Source organism: Ceratotherium simum, chromosome 5 (genome assembly GCF_057802395.1).
Source record: "Ceratotherium simum simum isolate JZ-2026a chromosome 5, ASM5780239v1, whole genome shotgun sequence".
Lineage (NCBI taxonomy): Eukaryota > Metazoa > Chordata > Mammalia > Perissodactyla > Rhinocerotidae > Ceratotherium > Ceratotherium simum.
This window is the reverse complement of record NC_141904.1, coordinates 52,513,206-52,536,351: the sequence shown is the minus strand read 5'-3', so window position 1 is coordinate 52,536,351 and position 23,146 is coordinate 52,513,206. Positions and strand designations below refer to the sequence as shown.

At 43.0% G+C, this 23,146-nt stretch overlaps 1 protein-coding gene across 5 annotated transcripts in view; it reads right to left on the bottom strand.

Annotated features, from left to right (window-relative positions):
• RAD54L2 (RAD54 like 2) overlaps nt 1-15,479 on the bottom strand; it is a 116,304-nt gene extending 100,825 nt beyond the window's left edge. For 2 of the 5 annotated variants that reach the window (XM_087431105.1, XM_087431108.1), the window contains exons 1-3: nt 15,298-15,478; nt 12,637-12,787; nt 12,144-12,230 (exon numbers count right to left, since the gene is read on the bottom strand). The gene's annotated coding sequence lies outside the window, so the exon portion shown is untranslated. Of the gene's footprint in view, nt 1-12,143; nt 12,231-12,636; nt 12,788-15,297 lie in introns of all 5 variants that reach the window. The other 3 variants (XM_087431109.1, XM_087431107.1, XM_087431106.1) reach the window with 3 other exon arrangements.
• Nucleotides 15,480-23,146: the final 7,667 nt, after the last annotated feature.

Sequence of the window (23,146 nt, the reverse complement as noted above, 5' to 3'; positions counted from 1 at the left end):
GGAATTTGGGCTGAGAGTCAATGGGTGAATTCTAATTTGCCCTAATCAGAGCTTGCAAAGCAGATGTGGTCAAGTTCATGAACAAATCTACCAATATATGAAACACATGGCCCTGTCAAAGAGGCTTCTGATCCATTAGCACAAGAGCCTTTCTGAGGAACATAAAATAGACAGAGTAGAGCAAATTTCAGGGGAAGATTTTCAAGACTATTTTTACAATATAATGTTATATAAAGAGCACAAAAAATGTAATATTTAGATCCCAATTTAAAAAATAAAATTACACATGTGCAAGTATTTATATATGCATAGAGGGGAAAAAAACAAAAAGGAAATGCACCAAAAGGTTAACCGTTTCTTATCACTGGCTGGTAGTTTTACCAAAAAAAGTTATTATTTTCTTCTTTATTCTTTTGTTTTACAATGAATAAATATGACTTTATAATTGTAAAATCAGCATTTTATCTTTATACATGTTTTCTCTGTCAGGGCAAGCCGTCAGTGAACAAATCCTGCCTGACTTCATCCCCATCCTTAGCAGCATCCTATTTTTCAAGCTGTGACTTCCCCAATCCATATCCACATCCAGTGACCAACCAGGCAAGCTCTCATAGTGCCAATAAAAGTTCACTGGGTGTCTACTACAGGGGCCCTGTCTTAGCTAGGGCTCAGATGAAGGCCTCAAGTCAGCATGTGAAGAAAGATCATCAATAGTTAAAGTCACCCTTGAAAAAGCCTTTTCAATTGCCCATATAAATACAGTATAGTTTTTTTTTTTTTTTAAAGATTTTATTTATTCAGTTTTTTCCCCCCAAAGCCCCAGTAGATAGTTGTATGTCATAGGTTCACATCCTTCTAGTTGCTGTACGTGGGACTCGGCCTCGCATTGGACGGAGAAGTGGTGCCTCGGGGCGCTCCCGGGATCCGAACCCGGGCCGCCAGCATCAGAGCGCGCGCACTTAACCGCTAAGCCACGGAGCCGGCCCTAAATACAGTATAGTTTTATGTATGTATTCCTGTAGGTATATACACCAAAAACAATTCCAAAAAGGTACAATATTCAGAAATTAAACTGCTCATGTGTTTTGCTGCTTGGACCAGAACAGCAACTGTATGAAGATTTCAGTGTGTAGGCTTTCCCTATTCATCTTCCTCCCTATCATTTCCAACAAATCTTTGTGAGTCAATAATTCTCTATGGCCCTCAATTCTTCTTCTTCTTCTTTTTTTTTTTTTTTGGTAGAATACTTACCAATCCATCACCACGCCACCTAAACAATTTCTCTTCTGCCAATGTTAAGAATTCTTCAAATCTATAGGTCTTGTCAATCAGATTAACTGTAACAATATTGACTGCATCCACGGCCTGTGGGTACTCGCTCACTGAGTGAGTAGAATGGTGAGTAGAAATTTCCTCACTATTTAAATCATCATTCTTTGCTCTCTCTCTCTCTCTTTTTTCTTTTTGAAAAGTGTATAGTTGAATTTAAGTAAGGTAAAATGTTAGATGTAATTCCACTATATATTTGTATTGGGAGTGCAAAAAGGGAGTCTTAGCATTCATGGGCTTACTAGCAATCCAGTCAAGGACACAGTTAAAACTACATTTATTAAGTGCCAAATGAATGAAAGCGACCCTAAATGCACCCGAGTTCAGAGAAGAAAGCAATATAGTCTGAGGTTTGGATGCTGTTGGAAGGCTTCCTGAAGGAGGCAGACCTTGAGACAACCCGTGAAGCGGGGCAGAATTAGACAAGTGAGGAGGGGAGGAGAGGACCTCCCACACAGGAATCACAGCTTGGATCTGAGGAGTGCTGAAAGGGCAGAAGTGTCAGGTCTGGAAAGGGAGATAAAATGATTCATCAATAAATACTGATTAAGTATCTACTATTAACTAGTACTGGTAGGCACTGAAGATACACAGACAAGAGAACTCTGGTCATAGAGTGATGACTGGAGCCCTCCAGGGATCATCCAGTCAACTGCCACATTTTGGATGGTTCCATTTATCTGAAATGCCCAGAATCGGCGAATCCATAGAAACAGAAAGTAGATTAGTGATTACCAGGGGATAGGGGGAAGGGAGAATAGGGAGTGACTGCTTAATGAGTATAGGTTTCTTTCGTAGTAATGAAATGTTCTGGAATTAGATAGTGGTAATGGTTTCATAACCTTGTGAATATACTAAAAACCACTGAATTGAACACTTAAAAATGGTGAAATTTATGGTACATGAATTATGTTTCAGAAGAAAAAAAAGTCAAACTAAGGTTCTACAGGACAGAAAAGAAAAAATTTTGCCTGGAAAGGCTGTTGAAGGCTTCCCAGAGGAGGCAACAAACCTGAATGTTAAAGGAAAACAGACCTTTCTTTGAGAAGGATGAAGTCATTGAGGGAGAGGGAATGACACATGCAGAAGTACAGTTCCGTGGCACTAGTGGCTAGAGGGAGTAAATAAGGAAATTGCAAGAGATAAGAAGTAGACAGGCCAGATCATGATCAAGCAGTGTCCTGAGAACCTTGCTAAGGTGTCTGAACTTTGTCCTATACAAGGATTGGCAAATATACAGCACCTGGCACCACTTCCCTGTCTGCACCTCTGGCAGATATAACTATTATGCATTGAGACCTTCTCTGCTGAGCTCAGAAGTGGACTCAATATTTATTTCCATGCAATCCTCCCCATAGTCCATGAGCCTCCAGTGGGAGCCACTGAGGGATCTCAAGCAGGTAAGTGGCACATCTGAATTCCCAATTTAAAAAGAACACTCTGGTGGCTGTGTGGAGGCAAGGAAATTCAATAGGAAGCATTGTAACAGTCTGGGAAAAAAGGTGATGAGACTCTGAACTACAGTAGTAGCAATGAGAAGGAAGAAAAGAGGAAACATAAGAGACTATGGAGGCAAAACCAGTAAGACTTCAGTAGCCAACTGGAGCCCCATGAGGGCAGCCTTGCTCACCACTGTCTCCCCAGCATCCATCACAGTACTTGGTACATAAGAAGGGCTCCATAAATATTAACCAAATTGTTAAGTGTTTTATCTACATTCTCCCATTGAATCTTCACAATACCATGAGGAAAGTAATGTTATCCCATCACACAGATAAGGAATCTAGGGTTTAGAGAGGTTAAGTGACCTGCCCCAAATATACCCAGAGGGGTAGAATTCAATTCCAACTCAGACTTCTAATTCCAGACTCTAAGCTCTTATCCATGGCCCAGGCTTCCAACTTGAACAACAGGTTAGCTAACAGTGTTGTTAATGGTGAAATGCCAGAAACAGCTGGAAAACGGATTGAGGTCAGAGATATAGATTTGAGTGTTCTTGCTACATTCAGGTAGCTGAAGCCTCAAATACAGAAGATGCTCAGAGAATGTGTGTAGTGAGGGAAAGGTAGCCAAGGATGGGCCAAACCATGAGGGAATGGAGAAAAGGAGCCTGCATAGAGAGTCAGAGAGGAAGGGAAAGAACCAGCCAGGGAAGTATGCTACCAGGAAAGACATTAGGAAGGTGGGTATGATCAACAGAGTCAAATGCTACAGAAATTTCAGACCCATTGGATGGAGGGATCACCGGAACTGCAGAAAAAGACAGCATGGGGGAAGGGGGATTCTAAAAGGGGTTGAAGGCTACCTAGTGTTTTCTAAACCTGTCAGAGCATCAGAATCTGGAGAGCTTGTTAAAAATACAGAGTTCTCCAGTTCCCACTAATAGTGATCTTGTGCAGGTGACTCCGTCTCTTTAAGCCTCTGTTTTCTCATCTCTAAACTGGAAATAACAGCATCAACCTCACAGTGTTATTATGAGGACTTACATGCTTTAAAGAAGCTCCCCAGGTGATTACGACACTATTTGAAAACTGGCTTTTAGGGGCCGGCCCGGTGGTATAGTGGTTAAGTTCGCACACTCCACTTCAGCAGCCTGGGGTTCACAGGTTCGGATCCCAGGCATGGACTGATATACCGCTCATCAAGCCACGTGTGGCGGTGTCCCATATACAACATAGAGGAAGATGGGCACAGATGTTAGCTCAGAGCCAATCTTCCTCAGCAAAAAGAGGAGGATTGGCAACGGATGTTAGCTCAAAGCCAATGTTCCTCACAGAAAAAAAAAGGAAAAAAAAAAAAAAAGAAAATTGGCTTTCAGGAACTCCAGTACAGGAACCACAGAAGGATTTTTAACTGAAGAGAGATGAGTGAAAGGCAATCCTTTGCAAAGGACTGCAAAGATGAAGAGAATGGAGGAAGGAAAATCAGCTGTCATAATCCAGGACTAGATCTGGAGAGCCTGGATTAAGGGGAAGGCAAAGGGCCGGCCCCATGGCTTAGCGGTTAAGTGCACGCGCTCCGCTGCTGGTGACCCGGGTTCGGATCCCGGGCATGCACCGACGCACCACTTCTCCGGCCATGCTGAGGCCACGTCCCACATACAGCAACTAGAAGGCTGTGCAACTACGACATACAACTATCTACTGGTGCTTTGGGGGAAAATAAATAAAAATTTATTAAAAAAAAAAAAAAGGGGAAGGCAAAGAAACCAGAAAGAATGGAGCAGGTGTAAGACATTACTAAGGAAAACTCAGCAGAATCTTCTGTACAGGAAGGAAAGGGAGGAATTAAACACGACTCTGAGGCTTGAAGTCTGGGTGACTGCAAAAACAATGGCATACCCTTCACCAAAAGCAGAAAGAACAACAGAGGGATAGCTGGTTGGGGGCTGGCGGGGGGAAGATAAAGAAATCCATGCAAGATTTTTGATGAGGGATAAGTGCTAGAAAATAAACATATAAAAGAGCCACTGACAGTAAACATGTTTTGGACAGGAAAGCAGTACACCAGTGAAGAATATAGACTCAATGAGATGGCCTGTGTCAGAATCCCAGCATTGCCACTTTCTATCTATGGGGCACTAAAGAAGTTAATTTCTCTAAACCTAGGTTTCTTCATTTATAAAATGAGAATAATAATAGTACATATCTCATATAAGATTATTTTTTAAGTAAAGTGAAAAAATAAAGCAATTAGCACAGTGTCTAGCCCATGGTAAGTTGGCTTTCAATAATGTTGGCAATTACCTTTAACTACTTCATGATGACAACAGTATTACCAGCAATGCTTTGGCGAAGCTAAATCATATTATCCAAAAGAGTCAGAAAATCTTCCCAACTCTGAGACAGGAAAGCAGAAGATTCTTTGAATTTTGAGATCAAGGAATTAGCATCTGAATTAGTACCACTGATACCATTTCACAAGCTAGGCCTTCTTCATTCTTGACTACGTAATCATCACATCCTTAGAACACCTGGGTTTAAAAACGTTTCCATATGGGGCCAGCCCCGTGGCCCAGCAGTTAAGTGCGCGCGCTCCACTGCTGGCAGCCCGGGTTCGGATCCGGGCGCGCACCGACGCACCGCTTCGCCGGCCATGCTGAGGCCTTGTCCCACATACAGTAACTAGAAGGATGTGCAGCTATGACATACAACTATCTACTGGGGCTTTGGGGGAAAAAAAAATTAAATAAATAAATAAAAACGTTTCCATAAATGTTAACTTGAAGCAGTCTACTTTAGTTCAGTCACTTATTCAATCAGTACCTACTTAAAAACTATTAGTACAAAGAATTGTGCTAGACAATGTAGGATGCAAAATTACATACAATGTAAATGTGGTACTCAAGGAGCTTACAAACTAGAAGGCAAGAAAAACTTATGCACACAAATATCTGAAATACCAGGTATATTGTGAAATGTCACTGACGCACTGCCAGTCATGGGCGTCAGAAGAGGGAGGACTCACTTCCAATGCAGATGAAGCTGTCACCTGAACTAAGCCTAGAAAGAAAGTCATAATTTCAATTGGCCAGAACAGGTTCAGGGGAAACAATGTGAATACAGATGCAAATCTGAAAAGGGCCAAAAGTGTGTTCCGGGAAGAGCCAGGAGTCAGGATTAACTGAAGAATTAGCCATGCAGTAATTGGCCTAGTGTTGAGGACAAACGAGAGGTAAGAGCCATAGAGTGAAACCTGGATTTCTGGGAGAGGCCAGGCAGGGGAAGTCAGAAACTTGTTCGGGGAGCAGAATGGTGAATGTTCCACATATGCTGAGTAGGTTATTACTGAAACCACCTTCTCACAGTTGACAGACTTTTAAAGCTGGATAGGACTTCAGAATCTAATCCAGCCCTTCCATCCTTCTAACTAAGGAAACCAAGACCAAGAGAGGTGACTGAATTCCTCAAGCCATGAAGTTAGTGGCTGAGACTGAGGTGCAGCCCTTGTCTGCAGAATCAGCTCAGTGTACTTTACATTTATCCTTCTCACCAGACAGAAATGTCCAAAAACCAAGCTGAAATGTGGGTTTGTTGCTTGGTAAAGAAACCAGGGTTACAGAATCGAGTCACTTAGATAACGTGAAGTGGTGGAAGTACAAGAGCTAGATCTCTGAGGGCCAGACTACAGAGGGAATAGAAGAGGAAAACAACAAACCTGGGTTACATCCACATCCAGGGGGGCAAAAGGGAGGGATTTTAAAAAGGCACATCTGAGAGGCAGGGAGAGAATCAAGATGGGGCGGAATCCTAGAAGGCAAGGTCAGCATCTCCTCTTCGGCTGACACATACATGTTCAATAAATATCCGCTGAATGGATGGATGGATGGACGAATACAAAGTAAAGACAAGAAATGTCTGAGCCTCTGCGTAGGTAAAGCACTTTGTTAAGCACTTTATGTCAAAGTAAATGAGATAACCTCACAACAACCCTATGAGGTAGCATTATCATCACTATCTTCACTACATTTCAAGAGAAAACAAGCATATAAACTGCCCAAGTTAAACAGCAGGTATCAGAGCCAGGATTAAAAATCAAGTCCTCACTATTAGGGAAATATTATTTTTCACTAGGGTAGAAAATGGCAATGTAATGACGTTAAAAAAATAAAATGTTCTTATTGGAGGCACACACTCAGTGACAATGTCTGAGATTTAGCTTTAAAACATGCCAACAACAACAACAAAATGGGGAGGACAATTGAAAGAAAAAATGGGGGAAATGCTGATAATTGTTGAATTTGAGTACATGGGGTTCGTTATACTATACTCCCTACTGTTGTATATGTTTGAAATTTTCCATAATAAAAAGCCCACTCATGTGTAGCTTCCCTCCCTGGAAAGATGGTGGGGAGTGGGGAGTTAGTCAAAACAAGGGAGAACATGCATCAAGGAAAAAATCTTTGTCCAGGCAACAAGGACTTCACCTCAGAGATAGTGTTCAGGATAAATATAGGACCAGAAGCCAACTCACAAAGGATTAAGAGACATAGATAAAGCAGGCGGTAAGGAAATGGCAGTAAAATTGGATTTTAGATAAAAGAGACAGGGATAGGAAGGAGAAGGCTAGGGTAGCATGAGAAGCCCAGAGCTAAGCAAAATTACTATGGTTCTACCTTGTATGTAGGTAAAAACAAAAAAGGGATAAGAGGGAAGATAGGAAGATGCTAGAAAGGAGACAACTGATTAATCAATTAATTAATTGATTGATCAATCAATATATATGAAATAAACACATGAAAAGATGCTCATCCTCCTCAATTAGGAAATATAAATAAAAATTAGTTATGTAGGCTTCAAATTGGCAAAGATTAAAAATATGGATAATGTTCAGTGCTAGAGGAGAAATATAAATTGATACAATCTTTTGAAAGTTATTTGGTAATATGTAGCAAAATTTTAAACATGCATAGCCTTTAACACAGAAATTCCACTTGTAGTAATTTATCCTAAGAAGTAAGTATACAAAGTTTAGAAAGATGTATATCATGTATACAAAGAGGTATACAAAGATATACAAAGATGCTTGTAACTGCAAAGAAGTAGAAACAAATGTCTATTACCAGGAGACTAGAAAAATTGATACAAATATACAACACAATGCTATGTAACTAAGACATGATCGATGAGTGTCCTAAACATGGGAAAATGCCCAAGATAGAAGCATTAAAAAAGCAAGTTACAGAAGAGTAGATTTGTTGTGATCCCATTTCTGTAAAAAGGAATTGCTTTATCTCACACACATACACACACATTAGCATGCACAGTGGAAAAAAATGTAGATAAATATAGATCTTAATGGGGGACGGCCCAGTGGCGCAAACAGTTAAGTGCACGCACTCCGCTGCAGTGGCCCGGGGTTCACAGGTTTGGATCCCGGGCGCGCACCCATGCACTGCTTGTCAAGCCATGCTGTGGCGGCGTCCCATATAAAGTGGAGGAAGATGGGCACAGATGTTAGCTCAGGGCTGATCTTCCTCACACAAAAAAATATATATATAGATCTTAACGGTGGTTAACACTGAGGCATGGGATTATGGGTTCCTTTCTTTATTTAAAAATGCCTGAATTTTACTGTGCTCATACATTACTTGTATAATCAGGGGAAAAAGTCAAAAACTTTCTGAAAGCAAGAGACTCTGAGTGATGAAAGTATCACGAGAGAAAGGAAAGGGGTAAAAATTAGGAAGCACAAGCCCTAACGTGAAGTCACAGGTCAAGATGAGGGAGATGAAGGGCAGGTCTAGGGCCTGAGGAAAAAAAGCGCCTTGGGAAACATGCAAGCAGCTGTTCTGGGAAATGGGACCCTGAGAAGGCAGCACAGAAGCACCGTGAGGGACAGAGAGAGCTCAACTCAAGAGAGGCAATGGGAACCACTGCCAAGACAAGCAATACAGCCCATTTTCCTGACTCTCCAGAAACACTGGGCAGCCTAGGGTCAGCAAATGAAGCCAAGAGAGAGAATTTAGGGAAGGCAACTGGCAGAGCAGATAGAGCACAAAGTCAGGCAGGCAAAGGGTTCTCAGACCTGGGGAAGGCAGCACAGAAACTGTGGACCATGGCAAACCAGCGTCCAAGCTAATGTGGCAGGGGGAAACAGTGGGGAAGAAAAAGGTGAAGAGATAGGGTGGGGAGACAGTGGGACTGGAAAGCACAGTAAGAGCAAAGGGACTGAGCTCAAGCCAGAATCACACCTAAAGGATTCTTTCCCAAATTTCCATTTTTCTTCCAATTTCTACACACCATCCCATTAGGAGGAAGACCCCTACTTGTGTCACTGGGCCTCAAGTGCAAAAACATCTCCACCCTGGTTCTGCATTTTTCTCTTGACCACTAAGTGATCTGTGAGGAAAGTGGAGCTCCCTCTAGGTTCCTACCCAATCCAGCTCTTCCAGAGTTAATGGGCTGCTGTTAACGGAGCAGAAGCTCTACTCCCTATGTGGCACTACCTTCTTTGTGTGTCTCCTCCACTGGCCAGAAGCCTGGAAGAAGGGGTGACTGTCACCCCAAACTGAAGCCCTAACAATATCCTATGAGGACATAAAAAAGGCCCTAAACTTAGAATCAGAAAACCTGGCATCAAGTCCCCGATTTTCTTCTTATTGGCTTTGTGCACTTGAAAGCAAGCCACTTCACCTCTTCGTGTTTGCTTCCTCATCTGTAAAATGGGGATATCTGCCTCACAGGGTTGTTGGGAGAGTAAAGTAAATGTATATGAAAGTGCTTTATAAACTATAATATCATACATACACAAGGTATACTTAGTAAAGCAAACATTTTTCATTTCTGCCTACATATAACTTCCATCAATGCTGCTGTAAAAGCCTAAGTGGGTGGTAGTACCTCCAAGGTACCTGCGCTAGCTGAAATTGTCCACGTTTTTATTGCTTCTAACCTATATAACAATTTCCTTCTCAACATCTCAATACTGCTCACAAAATGTCTTAAATTTAACAGTTCCTTGCCACATTTAAAGCACCTTATGCTTTGTCTCAGTTTTCCTTTTTATCTCATATCAATTTTTATCTTTAATCTAACTACAGTTACTTTTCATGCTTTCCTTTTCTGCAATCTGTTATGTTTGTTACCTGCATGAAAGAACACCTGCATTATGTAAGCTTCAATAAAGTTCCTCACACCTGGCCTTCAGTAGAATTCCTATGTGATCTGATCAACTACGAAAATTAAATCAAAGTAATTTAGATAGTATACTCCCAAGTTATTTTACCACTAAGAAGAACCAAGAGGGTGACTAAAAGAATCACAATTCCATAACTTCTAGGTTAATAACTCAGAACACACAGCCTCCTAACAAAGAATTAATATATCAGTTTCAGTGTTAGTACAGTATTAGGCTGAGCAAAGAACTAGTACAGATAATTTCATAGTTACTGAGTTCAAATTCCTAAATAAAGTTTGGGCAAATAATCTTATATCCTGAGTATGGTGACACTGAGCTCAGCTGGCTCCAAACGGTCCATCAGCCTACAAAAGTCACACATCGTAGTGTTAAATCCATTACCCACTCCCAGGCTGGCCAGTAGTTGCCTGGAGACCTTGTGGCCCAAACTGACTAGTCACTTTTCTTTACACTTGAGGACAAAGTGCTCAGAGCAGTAAATGTCCAACGGAAGATCTAGATAATACTAATGAAGAACTGTTATAATCTCTTCCAAGGGAAACTTTGGCAAGACCCAAAGAGAGCAAGAAATAGCCCCCCAGCCTCAAAACCATAACATGTGGAATAAGCAACACATTTTCACAGCAAAATAAAGTATTGCTTTTAGCAATTTGGAACTACAAAAGCAGAAGCACTGCTTCAGCCAGGATCAGATGCAGCCATGAGGTCAGAACACTTATCACACCACCAGCTCCACAAGGAATGGTTTCCTGCCATTTCACATGCAGAGGTCATTCATTTGTTCACCCTGCAAACATTTACTGAGTAGCTACTCTGTGTCAGAAATGGGTAGGTACTGGGATATAAAGATAAACAAGACAAAGTCCTGCCCTCAAGTAGGTCACAACCTAGGCATGGAAAACACAAAAATATCAAAAGTTAAGAGTACAGTGTGATTATGAAAGAAGCTTGCACAGACTGCAACGGCCATACAAAAGAAAGGCATTCAGCTTAATCTGGAAAGAATCAAGGAAGGCTTTTAAGAGATGGTGGTACCTGAATTCCTGGTAAATTCAAGCCCAAGAGTGAGAAAAGCACTAGAATGGGGAGGAAAATTATCAGGAGGAATAGCCTGAGCATGCTGGGACCTTCAAAGAGTTCACTATAACTGGAACCTCAAGTGCCCGAGGAATTACGGCAGAGGAGGGACTAGAAAGAAAGATAACAACAAGGATGGGTCATAGAGGTCCTTGTGAGATGTTGAAGTAGAGACATACCATAATCTAGATGTTCACAGTATTTTGAGGCCAGAGAAATATTACTTACTTTTAGTTGGAGTTAAAGACCACTGGAATAGATAGGCCATTTGATCAAGGAAGACTAGAAGAGATTTAGGGCCAGTTATTCTGAATCACTTCTATCTGGCTCATACTTATTATTCTCTGGACTTTTCTTTTTTTTTCCTCTCACAGGGAAAAAATAAAACTGAACAATTCTATAACAAAGCCTGTGAACCTTCTGTTCATCAAAAACATTTCTGAACAGAGTGCTAGATTCTCCCAAAGTAGCCCAAATTAGAGAAAGACAACAAATCTCTCCAGCATCTGGAGCCCTTCAGGCAAAAAGACCCAAGTCAGGTCTCTGATGCCAACAGAAGAAAGCTAGAGAACACTAGGATAAAGGGCCACACAGAACATGATGCTGCCTGGCATACTCTAGCACTCTGTCAATGGGAATGCCCACTGTTCCCAAAACAAAGACATACCAAACATTCACCTCCTGGCTTCACCATAGTAACTGACAGCAAAAAACCTACCAGTGCCAGGAATGACCTTGGACTTTATAGCGTGCACTCCTGCCCACCAATACTGGATAAAGACTACCTAAACAATTCTCTCACCTGTCCAGGGTGCCAACAGGTGCAGACAGCAGGCTGCCTTCATCACCATAAAAGGAAACTGAGGCCCTCATCTACGCATAGCACCCAGCTACACTCCTACTACTAATACTACTGAGAATAGTGCCCCCTACATAATAATACACGCTAACTACTACTAACAACAAGTACTGACCCCACGAAGCACTAGGGCCCTTATTTCTAGACCTCATTACAACCTGCAGAGGTTATATTAGCCCCATTTTACAAATGAAAAAAATAAAATAAAAAACAAGGTTCAGAGAGGTTAACAGCTTACCCAGGGTCAAAAAGCAAGCAAGAGGTAGAGGTGGCATGACTCCCAAGACCATGCTCTTCCCATTGCACTAGGCACCTCAGAATTTTTCTAAAGAAATAAAAAAAAAACTCTAAGCCTGCTTTTCAAGTTTCTGAAGTTGATCCATTTGACTAGTCAAAAACATTTCTTTCAGCAATCACTTTGCCTTCAAAGCAACAAATAAACCAGTTTTTATTTTCTTTGATCAAGTGAATATAGCAGATGGAAAATGAGACATTTCAAAGAACTTATTTATTATCTAAGTGAATTTAGATTTCTTGAATTTAAATTTCTTCTTTTATTTTTGGCCAAAATATATACACAGAGAGATAGCAAAGAGAGAAAAGACAGAATTGCATTATACTAGATCAAAATGGAAATTAACAATTAAAGCAAAGAAAATTCAAATGTAATTTATATTATATTTTATGCAGTAAATCAAGAGGCAAGCAATTTCAAATAGACTGAGCCTTACCTCAATCTTACTCCTCCTGTTCTAGGGGATAACACTCCAAGCGATCAGCAGACACTCCCAGCCTACATACAGTGAACCAGACAAATGGAGTAAGCAACGCCTTCATGCTCCCAAAACCACAGGAAGGAAAGTGTGATGGCTTCCTGGGAACCTGAGCACATATACGGTTTTGTAAATCACTGTTCATCCAGACACATAAAGAAACGAAATGTTTGCCTTGTGGTTTGTCTACAGGAGTACTTAAAATTAATGGGTGTATTTAAACAAAATAATGCAAAAACAAGCCCATACCAATGTGACACATTTTAGATAAATCTTCTACATGGAAATGTATGAAGATAATCAATTTCACTAGTCAAAATTAATACTTTATAAAAACTTTATTTAATGCCTTTACTGATTAAAAGCTTGATATATGTGAATCACTTCTTCTTTCATAGATCTATAGCCAATTCTGCACTAAGGACTAAACTACTATTAAAATGTCAAAAATATCACCATTGTGGAGGTGGCCAACACAGTGCCTAGCATAACTCAATAGCACTGGTTTATGAAAGAATGAATTACTTCAGATACAAAATTTAAAAGAGAGAAAAAGAAACAAAGAATACAATCCAAGGGAAATAATGATTTTTTAAAGATTAAGGGAAAAAACAATCCCCAGAACTATCAGTATAACTACAAATAGTTAGAATTACCTCACATCTCACCTGAAAATTTATAGTCTAGTATACTAACCAGGCAGTACCTCCTAACACTCTAAATAAACTCAGAAAGCGCAACGTTTTTTTCATACAGGGTTTGATATCTCATCTACAGAAAACACACCAACTTTTGCCTGAATAGTACACACAGAGCTCTGGTGCACAGCTGCAGGCCTCAGAGTTGGAGTTTGCACACTGTCTTTCAATATACAGATGACACACAGTGTATAGACCAAATTCATTGAGAATGGATAACACTTCTGGTGAAGACAATGTCCTGGGAGGGCTGAAATGACAGTCACTAAGATTTAACAGATTCAATGTAACGACTTCACGGCAGCAGGAAAAATGAAGTTTCGTGGATTTAGGGATGCAAAGAACTTTTTTTCTTTCGGTGAGGAAGATTAGGCCTGAGCTAACATCCATTGTCAATCCCCCTCTTTTCGCTGAGGAAGACTGGCCCCAGGCTAACATGTGTGCCCATCTTCCTCTACTTCATATGTGGGATGCCTGCCACAGCATGGCTTGATGAGCAACGCGCAGGTCACCGCCAGGGATGCGAACCGGAGAACCCCTGGCCGCCTAAGCCAAGTGCACGAACTTAACCACTACGCCACTGGGCAGGCCCCTATAAAGAACTTTTAACAACATAAACTGTTAGGGTTTTCACATCCCTCTCTCAAGTTGCCTCATTAAATAATGACAAACAAATTAGTGAAAACAGGCTCTTAATTGAGATTTATAAGAATTGGGCCAAAAACCCCGATAATTTACATACATTATGGTGTCTAGGTTTGTCTATCATTACAAACAATAGCTACAGGGCTGAAAAGAAAATATGAGTCACAATTCAAAAACAAAGGAGGAAAAAAAATGAACAGAGGAAAGCTTTGGATCCAAATACCACAAAGAAATTCTTTACTTAAAATATTGTCAATGACAGCTACCATTCTGACTTGGAGTAAGAAGGAAGGGTCCATGTTGTCTTCTACTTAGGAACAAGCTCATTCAGCCCCCAAACGCCCCTTCCAGCCCCAACTACCTCAGTGCCCAGCCAACAATATAGTCAGCCACATCCACTAGCAAGGGACAGGAATTCTAGCAGATCTGAGTCACCCACGCCCCCGCAGTAAGAGGTCATTCTCTATCATGAAGCCCACTCTGCCAAGTTCCGTTGTTCAGCTCCCAGGCTGCCACCACCATGGCCCAAATAAAGCTAATTCTCCAACCTCAGCAGCCTACCAACCCTCCTTTACACTCCCCAAATCACAACTCTGGCCTCACCCTAACACCAAAGTAGCCAAAAAGACTCACCGTGACACTCGTGACAAATTCCCCGCCTGAGAACCACTCAACGCCAGGACGCATCTGGGCCCCCGAGAATCCAGCTCTTTGCTCAATTCCCCCTAAGCCCAGCTGAGCTCCTGACTCTCCAGGAACTAATCACCGGTTACCTCAGAGAAGCTAAACTCTCAATGCCTCTTCTCCCCAGCCAGACCCCAGTCTGCCAAGTTCACAGAGCTGGGAGCAGCGGGTAATGCATCCCGATGCTCCTTAGGGACCAGGCACACTGAGGCCCCTAGAATTCCAAACGCGAGCTCCCCCCCACCCCGCCCCATCCACCCCGCTATGGTCAGCCTCCAGGGCGTCTGCATCAAGCGTTGAGAGCGCACGTCACTAGAGTTAAGTCTCCGTGGCCCTAGGACTCCCTTCCCGGCTACAAAAATCCTAAATATCAAGCCACCGAGGCCCTGAGTCGAGGACAAGACCCCGCCAAGCCTCTGGCCACTGGAGTTTCCCAGGTCGGATCCAGCGCCCCCAGGCCTGGGCTGCCGGGAGCGGCTTGCTGCCCCAGGCCGCTGAGCGCCAGGGGCCCGGGCCGCCTTCCCACTCGGCTCCCATTGTTGCGGGTCCCGGCGGCCCGAGCGGGGGGCCGGGGGCGGGTACCGGCACTCACCTCCCGCGCCGCGGCTCCAGGCCGCGCCAGGCCGGGCAGGGCCGAGTGGCCGCGAGTTCTGCTGCGCCCGCCTCGGCGGTGTCTGCGGCGGCAGGGGTGGCGGGTGAGGCGGGAAGCAGCCGGCCAGGCCCGGGCGCCCCAGGCTGGCCCTGGCCGAGCGTCGGTCTTCTCCGGCGGCGGCGCTCGCAGCCTCCGCTCGCGGTCCGCGCCAGAAAGAGTCCCCCTCCCGGCCCGCGCGCCCGGCCGACCGGACGGGAACACGCGCCGCCGACAGGAGAGTTCCGCTGAGAGCCGACCGGAGGCGGTTCTTCCCCCGCGCCAGGTGGACCGCGATTCCTCCCTGGATAGAGACCTCTGTGCTACAGATGACCGTTTCAGAAGTGAATGCGACACGGAAATCCCAGGCCGGAATCCACCCGGCTCCAGGGTGGGTCCGACGGAATGGGTTTACGCCCCGCCAGCCACCAAAGAGACACGCCGGTCACTTGGTGCTTCAGTTGAGTCTCGGTTCCTCCTCGTTCCTCACTTGGCGATAACCTCGGAGGCTGGTTAGGATTGAATGGGATGATGCAAGTGCCTGGTGCAGGGATGTGGGGCTCAACTTTGGGGCACGGTCATTGCCGATGCTGCCGGTGATGACTGCTACTGCTACTATCGCCTCCGACAGAGGTTGTGCGCAGCCCTCAAGGACCCCCGAAATTGATGCGCACATGTAACTCGCGGTGTCCCCCCTAACCCCTACCTCCTGTCCCGGTTCCTGTTGACCAAAGCTGTCTTCTGAATTGCCTGGGAAAGAAGCAGGGACAAGAAAAGGCTTTCTTGATCACTGACACTCAGGGGGAGGTTAAGGATGCAGATTCTCCTCCCTCAAGTTGGGAATTACTGCCATGTGGGCTCCAGCTAAGGAGAAAAGTGTTTTTGTGTCAGCTCTCTCCATTACAACCCCAGGTTCTTTCCTCCTCCCCCTCCTCCAATACCACCTCCTCCTCCTTTACCTCCTCCTCCTCCAACATTGGTGAGATGATGAAAAAATTCTGAAAGCAGACTTTTTTTTTTTTTTTAATTTTGAGGTTTTGTTTTGTTTTCCTCATAAAATCAAGAGGATAAAAAATCCATTCTGGGCCGGCCTGGTGGCGTAGTGGTTAAGTGCACGCGGTTTGCTGAGCTGGCCCTGGAGTTCACAGGTCCCGATCCTGGTGGTGGACCTATGCACTGCTTATCAAGCCATGCTGTGGCGGAGTCCCATATAAAGCAGAGCAAGATGGGCACGGATGTTAGCCCAGGGCCAATCTTCCTCAGCAAAAAGAGGATTGGCAGCAGCAGGGCTAGTCTACCTCACACACACACACACACAAAAATCCTTTCTCCTCCCCACCTCCCTCTTCTTCTGGGCCTTCACACCTCTAGATATCAGACATAGTTATTTTCAGAGCAAGTTAGGTTATAAAAATACAAGTGTGTGTTCCCAAACTATCCATGGGAATTTAGATCTGCAGAAGGTACTCCAAAAAGAATCATAGCTTTTGCTTGTTCTCAAATTTTCCATTCTCACTTAGCCCCTTGGCTTCTGAGACTCAGGAAATTTTGCCTTGATACACTTTCTCCCTTGTCTGAAGAGACTTTCCATAAAAGCTCTGATATCAGTCAGTCACTTGCACCTGAATGAAATTTTGTCACTGTCACACACAAACACGCATGGATTTCCATTTATATTGTTCTCTGGAAGTAAGGAAATGGCTCTGTCTAAAGGTGTTTTGTTAACCATTTGGAGATGGCAGGCTCAGGGGTTAGAAAGCAGCATGCTCAAAACCTGTGGAGACTCTCTGCTCCTCCAAGTAAGGGGACTTTATCTTACACACTTAAAGGACAAAGGATGCCTCAAAAGCTGGTTCTCTTCTCTCACCATCCCAAGGTCAGATCAGCACTCTGACCCCTCCTTCCTCCAGGCCTTGCATTTTCCCCAATTGACCTCTTAGCTTGGACTCCCTGTGTGACACGTAAAGCAGATTTGGTCTCAATGGTTGAAGCAGGTTAAGGTGAAAGCCCTAAAGATGACCAGAGGGAGGACAGAGAGACCATTGAAGCTGGGCAGAGACTTGAGAAAGCAGTCTCATTGTTTATCTCCCTGCCCCCAAAAGGCCCAATACACAATCACCAAAGACATCCACACTTACCTTCCTCCTCTGTCACTGAGTTGGAGCAACCAGGGCTAGGGCTGGCTCCTCTGGTGATGAAAGCCCCTTCCATTCCCTCCTCCCAAGATGCCATTGCCCTTCTGTGACATCGCTACTTCCTTACCCTCCAGGAGCTTCCCCGACAACTTGGATGATGTTATGCCCCCACAACCACCTTTGGAGATCATGGTACCCCCCAATTCACCTGTAGGAAAATGGATTCTATTAGGGGAGAATTCCCAGATTAATTCACACGCATACCTTCCTATTGATGGCTCTACCTTTAAGTGAGGTTAAAAAATCTGGGGTCTTCCTGCTGGGGTTAGACAAGACTACCCAGTGACTGGTTAATAAATTAGAAACTAGAACTAAGCCTTCTCCATCACCGTGAACTCACGCTTGGAAAAACACCCTCTTCCTTTCACCTGCTTCACCTCCTCTTCATTCCATGAAAGCCAGCTCAGTCCTTTCTCCATTAGCCACACTTCCAGCCCACCCCCACTTCTGGATGCCAAAGCCATGATCACTTTGAACCAGGTTCCAAGGTGATAGATAGTTGTATTTCTTTCTTCAATAGCCATCCTATTCTTGGGATATTTTTTAACTTTCTGCTTGTATACCACTTCCCTCATACTAGATTATAATCTCTGGGAGGCTTTTAAAAAAATCCATCCTAACGTCTAATGAAGGCCTGGCAAAATTGTTGCACCATAAGATTCCCCATTCAGCAATTATTTACTGGATACTTACCTTGTACCAGGTACTGTGCTGTATGCTGGGGAATAGTAAAAGACATGCCAAGCGTTAACTGTAAGCATTTTACAGCTATTAACACATTTAATCCTCACATTGATATTGTGAGGTATGTACAATTACCATCCCACTTCAAAGACAGAAAAACTGAAGCTGGGAGATTGGGTTTGAGCACAGGATACATAGGTCGAGCCTACTCATAACCACACACTGAAGTGAATGAAGAACTATGCTCAAAGTTGAACTTGAAGGATTCTGGTTTGTAAAGTGTAACTAATAAAAACCTGTCCAATGTGGATGTTCATTCAGCAGACACTTATTGTCCCCGAACTGTACTTCAGATGCTGATCTAGGCCCTGGGGAACACAGCACTGAACAAGAGAAAACAGGTCTCCACCCTAAAGTAGCTTACCTCTAAACAGGGGAGACAAATAGCACAAAATAATTTCAAATTCTAATGAGTGCTGAAAAGAACATAAAACAGAGACCTGTATGGGAGAGAGGCTGCCAGGAGAGGGGAGGAATTGGGTAAGACCACCCTGATGAGGTGACCTGTCAGCTGACACCTGAATGCCAAGAATGCCAAAGAGAAGCATGTGAAGGCTCACGGAAGGAGAATTCTAGGCAGAAGGACCAGAGCTCAGGGGCAGTAGGGGATGTAGTGAGAACTGCCGGCCACCTGCCCTGGAGAGTGGAGAAGTGGCCTGTAGCTCTGCTCCCAGGTTTCATGGTCTTGAGGGGATCATGTTCAGGGCTGGCAGTGGGAAAGGTGTGAGAGATGCTGTTGATCAACTCCTAGGGAAACAGCACAGATTACTGTACCTGATAGATAACCATGTACATTTGCCAAGTCAATAGATAGATGTCATAGACAGTTGCTTTATTTATTTATTTATTTATTTGGCAAGGAAGATTAGCCCTGCCTGAGCTAACATCTGTTGCCATCCTTCTCTTTTTAATGAGGAAGACTGGCCCTGGGCTAACATCCATGCCCACCTTCCTCCACTTTATATGGGATGCGGCCACAGCATGGCTTGATAAGCGGTGCATCGTGCATACCCAGGATCGGAACCCCGGGGTGCTGCAGCAGAGCATGCCCACTTAACCGCTAGGCCACCAGGCCAGCCCCCAACAGTTGCTTTAAAAAAGTCCTACAGACATACATATCAATGGAACAGAATTGAAAGCCCAGAAATAAAACCACACATCTATGGACAGCTAATCTTGGACAAAGGAGCTAAGAACACACAATGGAGAAAGGAAAGTCTTTTTAATAAATGGTGCTGGGAAAACTGGACAGCTACATGCAAGAGAATGAAAGTAGACTATTTTCTTTCTCCATACACAAAAATTAACTCAAAATGGATCAAAGCCTTGAAGACATGAAACTATAAAACTCCTGGAAGAAAATAAAGGCAGACATCGGTCATCGAGGGATCTTTTCGAATTCCATGTCTACTCGGACAAGGGAAACAAAAGAAAAAATAAGCAAGTGGGACTTCATCAGACTAAAGAGCTTCTGCAAGGCAAAGGAAACCAGGATCAAAATGAATAGGCAACCCACCAGCTGGGAGAAAATATTTGCAAATCATATATCTGACAAGGAGTTAATCTCCTTAATATATAAAGAACTCACACAACTCAACAATAAAAAAACAAACAACCAGATCAAAAAATGGGCAGAGGAAATGAACAAACATTTTTCCAAGGAAGATATACAAATGACCAATAGACACATGAAATGATGTTCAGCATCACTAATCATCAGGGAAATGCAAACCAAACTACACTAAGATATCACCTTACACCCTTTAGAATGGCTATAATCACCAAGACAAAAAATAACAAATGTTAGAGAGATTGTGGAGAAACGGGAACCCTAATTCAGTGCTGGTGGGAATGCAAACTGGTGCAGCCTCTATGGAAAATAGTATGGAGATTCCTCAAAAAATTACAAATAGAAATGCTTTATGATCCAGCTATCCCACTACTGGGTATTTATCCAAAGAACCTGAAACCAACAATCCAAAGAGGCTTATGCCCCCCCTATGTTAATTGCAGCATTATTCACTATAGCCAAGAAGTGGAAGTAACCCAATTGTCCCTCCACTGATGATTGGATAAAAAAGATGTGGTATATATACACAATGGAATGCTACTCAGCCATAAAAAAAGACAAAATCGTCCCATTTGCAACAACATGGATAGACCTGGACGATATTATGTTAAACGAAATAAGCCAGACAGAGAAAGACAGACACCATACAATTTCACTCATATGTGGAAGATAAACTAACACACAGACAGAACAGTTTGATGGTTACCAAGGGGAAGGGGGTGGGGGGGTGGGCACAAGGGGTGAAGGGACTCATTTATATGGTGACGGACAAACAATAATGTACAACTAAAATTTCACAATGTTATAAACTATCATGAAGTCAATTAAAAAAAAAAGTCCTACAGAGAATAATTCCATTAGTTCCATCAGCTCCACCAGCTTCCTCAGAGAAGTCCTCCATGACCACTCACCCAATCTAAGTAGCTGCCCGGTCACCCTTACACCACCCTATTTTCTATATTTGCAGAGAACTTAACACTATCTGATATTTTTCTTTCTCTGTTTATCATCTTTATCCCCTCATAAGATTGTGAGGTCCATGGAATGAAGATCTTGTCAATCTTACCAAGATCCCCAAGATCTAGACTAGGTACAGAAGAGCTCAATAAATATGCTTAACAAATATGAATGTGTTGGGCCGATCCTTGAAGCAGGGCTGTGAGGCACTGGGAATGAAAGGGAAGGGGTAGGGGTCCCTTGGAGCTTTTGGCATGCCTGGTAAAGCTTACCTGAATTGTGATACCCTACGGAATGAGGTGATTTCTCCAAGGATGGTATAAAAGAGGGGCCATGGGAAAATGGAGGGAAGAGCTCCCTTGTACAAGGTAGGGGTATAGTACAATGGAAGAAGACTTGCTAGAGAAGGACTTTTAAGAATAAAGAGGCCGGGGCCGGCCCCGTGGCTTAGCGGTTAAGTGCGAGCACTCCGCTGCTGGCAGCCCCGGCCTGGAACCCCGGGCACGCACCGACGCACCGCTTCGCCGGCCATGCTGAGGCCGTGTCCCAGGTACAGCAACTAGAAGGATGTGCAGCTATGACATACAACTATCTACTGGGGCCTTGGGAAAAAAAAATTAAAAAAAAAAAGAATAAAGAGGCCTTGGATAGCAGAACAGCATGGGAAAAGGCATGGATATAGGAAAAACAAGGAAGAAGTAGTTCTAGCTGGACTTCAGGGTTTAGCTGGGCAGGCTGGGATGGGTCGTTTCTGGCCTCTCCATGTAACTCCTGACAGCTCAGTCAGTGGCCACTCCCACATCACTTTAGAACCAAAGTTTTGGTGGTTCAGGTTTCATTCAACCAATCCTGTTTTAGGGCTAGGTGGGAAATGTGAGGAGTCCTGGGCTCCAGGGCCATGAGGATCTGCCCACCCTCACCACATATGGATATTCCCAGGAGCAAGGTTGGCTTTCATGATAAAAACTAGGAAACAAGGGAAATTCCTTAACATGATAAAAGTATTTATAAAAAATCCACAGCTAATGTTGTTCTCAATGGTGAAATACTGAAAGCTTTGAAAACTTTCTTCTTAAGACCAGGAACAAAACAAAGATGCCTGCTTTCACCACTGCTATTTAAGATTGCACTGGAAGTTCTAGTCAGAGCAATTAGGCAAGAAAAAGATGAAAGGCATCCAAATTGGCCCTTTGCTGACTAAAAAAAACAAAAAACAAGAAAAAGGGCCAGTGCTGGTGGCTTAGTGGTTAAGTTTGTCACACTTTGCTTCAGAAGCCAAGGTTCGGTTCCTGGGCACAGACCTACGCTATTCGTCTGTCGGTGGCCATGCTGTGGCAGCAGCTCACATGCAAAAGGAGGAAGACTGGCAGAAGATGTCAGCTCAGGGTGAATTTTCATCAGCAAAACAATTTAAAAAAAGAAAAAACAATCAACAGACTAGGAGAAGGAGGAGACTACCTCAACACAATAAAGGTTATATATGAAAGGCCATAGCTAACATTGTATTCAATGGTGAAAAACTAAGGAAACTTTTTCCTCCAAGATCAGAATAAGACAAGCATGCCCACTTTCACCACTTCTGTTCAACATAATAATGAATGTCCTAGCCAGAGCAATTAGGCAAGAAAAAGAAATAAAAGACATCCCAATTGGAAAAGAAGTAAAATTATCTCTGTTCACAGATTACATGATCTCATACGTAGAAAATTCTAAAGATTCCATGCCAAAAAAGAAAAAAGATTAGAACTAATAAATGATTTCAGCAAAGTTACAGGATACAAAACCAACACACAAAAGTCAGTTGCGTTTCCATACACTAACAGTGAACAATCTCGAAAGGAAATTAAGAAAACAATTTCATTTACACTAGCATCAAAAAGAATAAAATACATAGGAATAAACTTAACCAAAGAGACAAAAGACTTGTACACTGAAAGCTATAAAATGTTCCTAAAAGCAATTAAATAATATACAAATAAATGGAAAGACATCCTGTGTTCATGAATTGTTAAGATGTCAATACTACCCAAAACAGCATATAGATTTGATGCAAACCCTATCAAATAGAAATAGAAATAGTTTTTTGCAGAAATAGAAAAATCCATCCTAAAATTCATGTGGAATCTCAAGGGACCCCCAAATAGCCAAAACAATCTTGAAGAAGAAGAACAAATCTGGAGGACTCACACTTCCTGATTTCAAAACCTACTACAAAGCTACAGTAATCAAAACAGTATGGGATTGACAGTACAGTATGGTTCCTCATAAAGTTAAACATAGAATTATGGTATGACCCAGCAATTTCACTCCTAGGTATTTACCCAAAAGAATTGAAACCAATGACTCA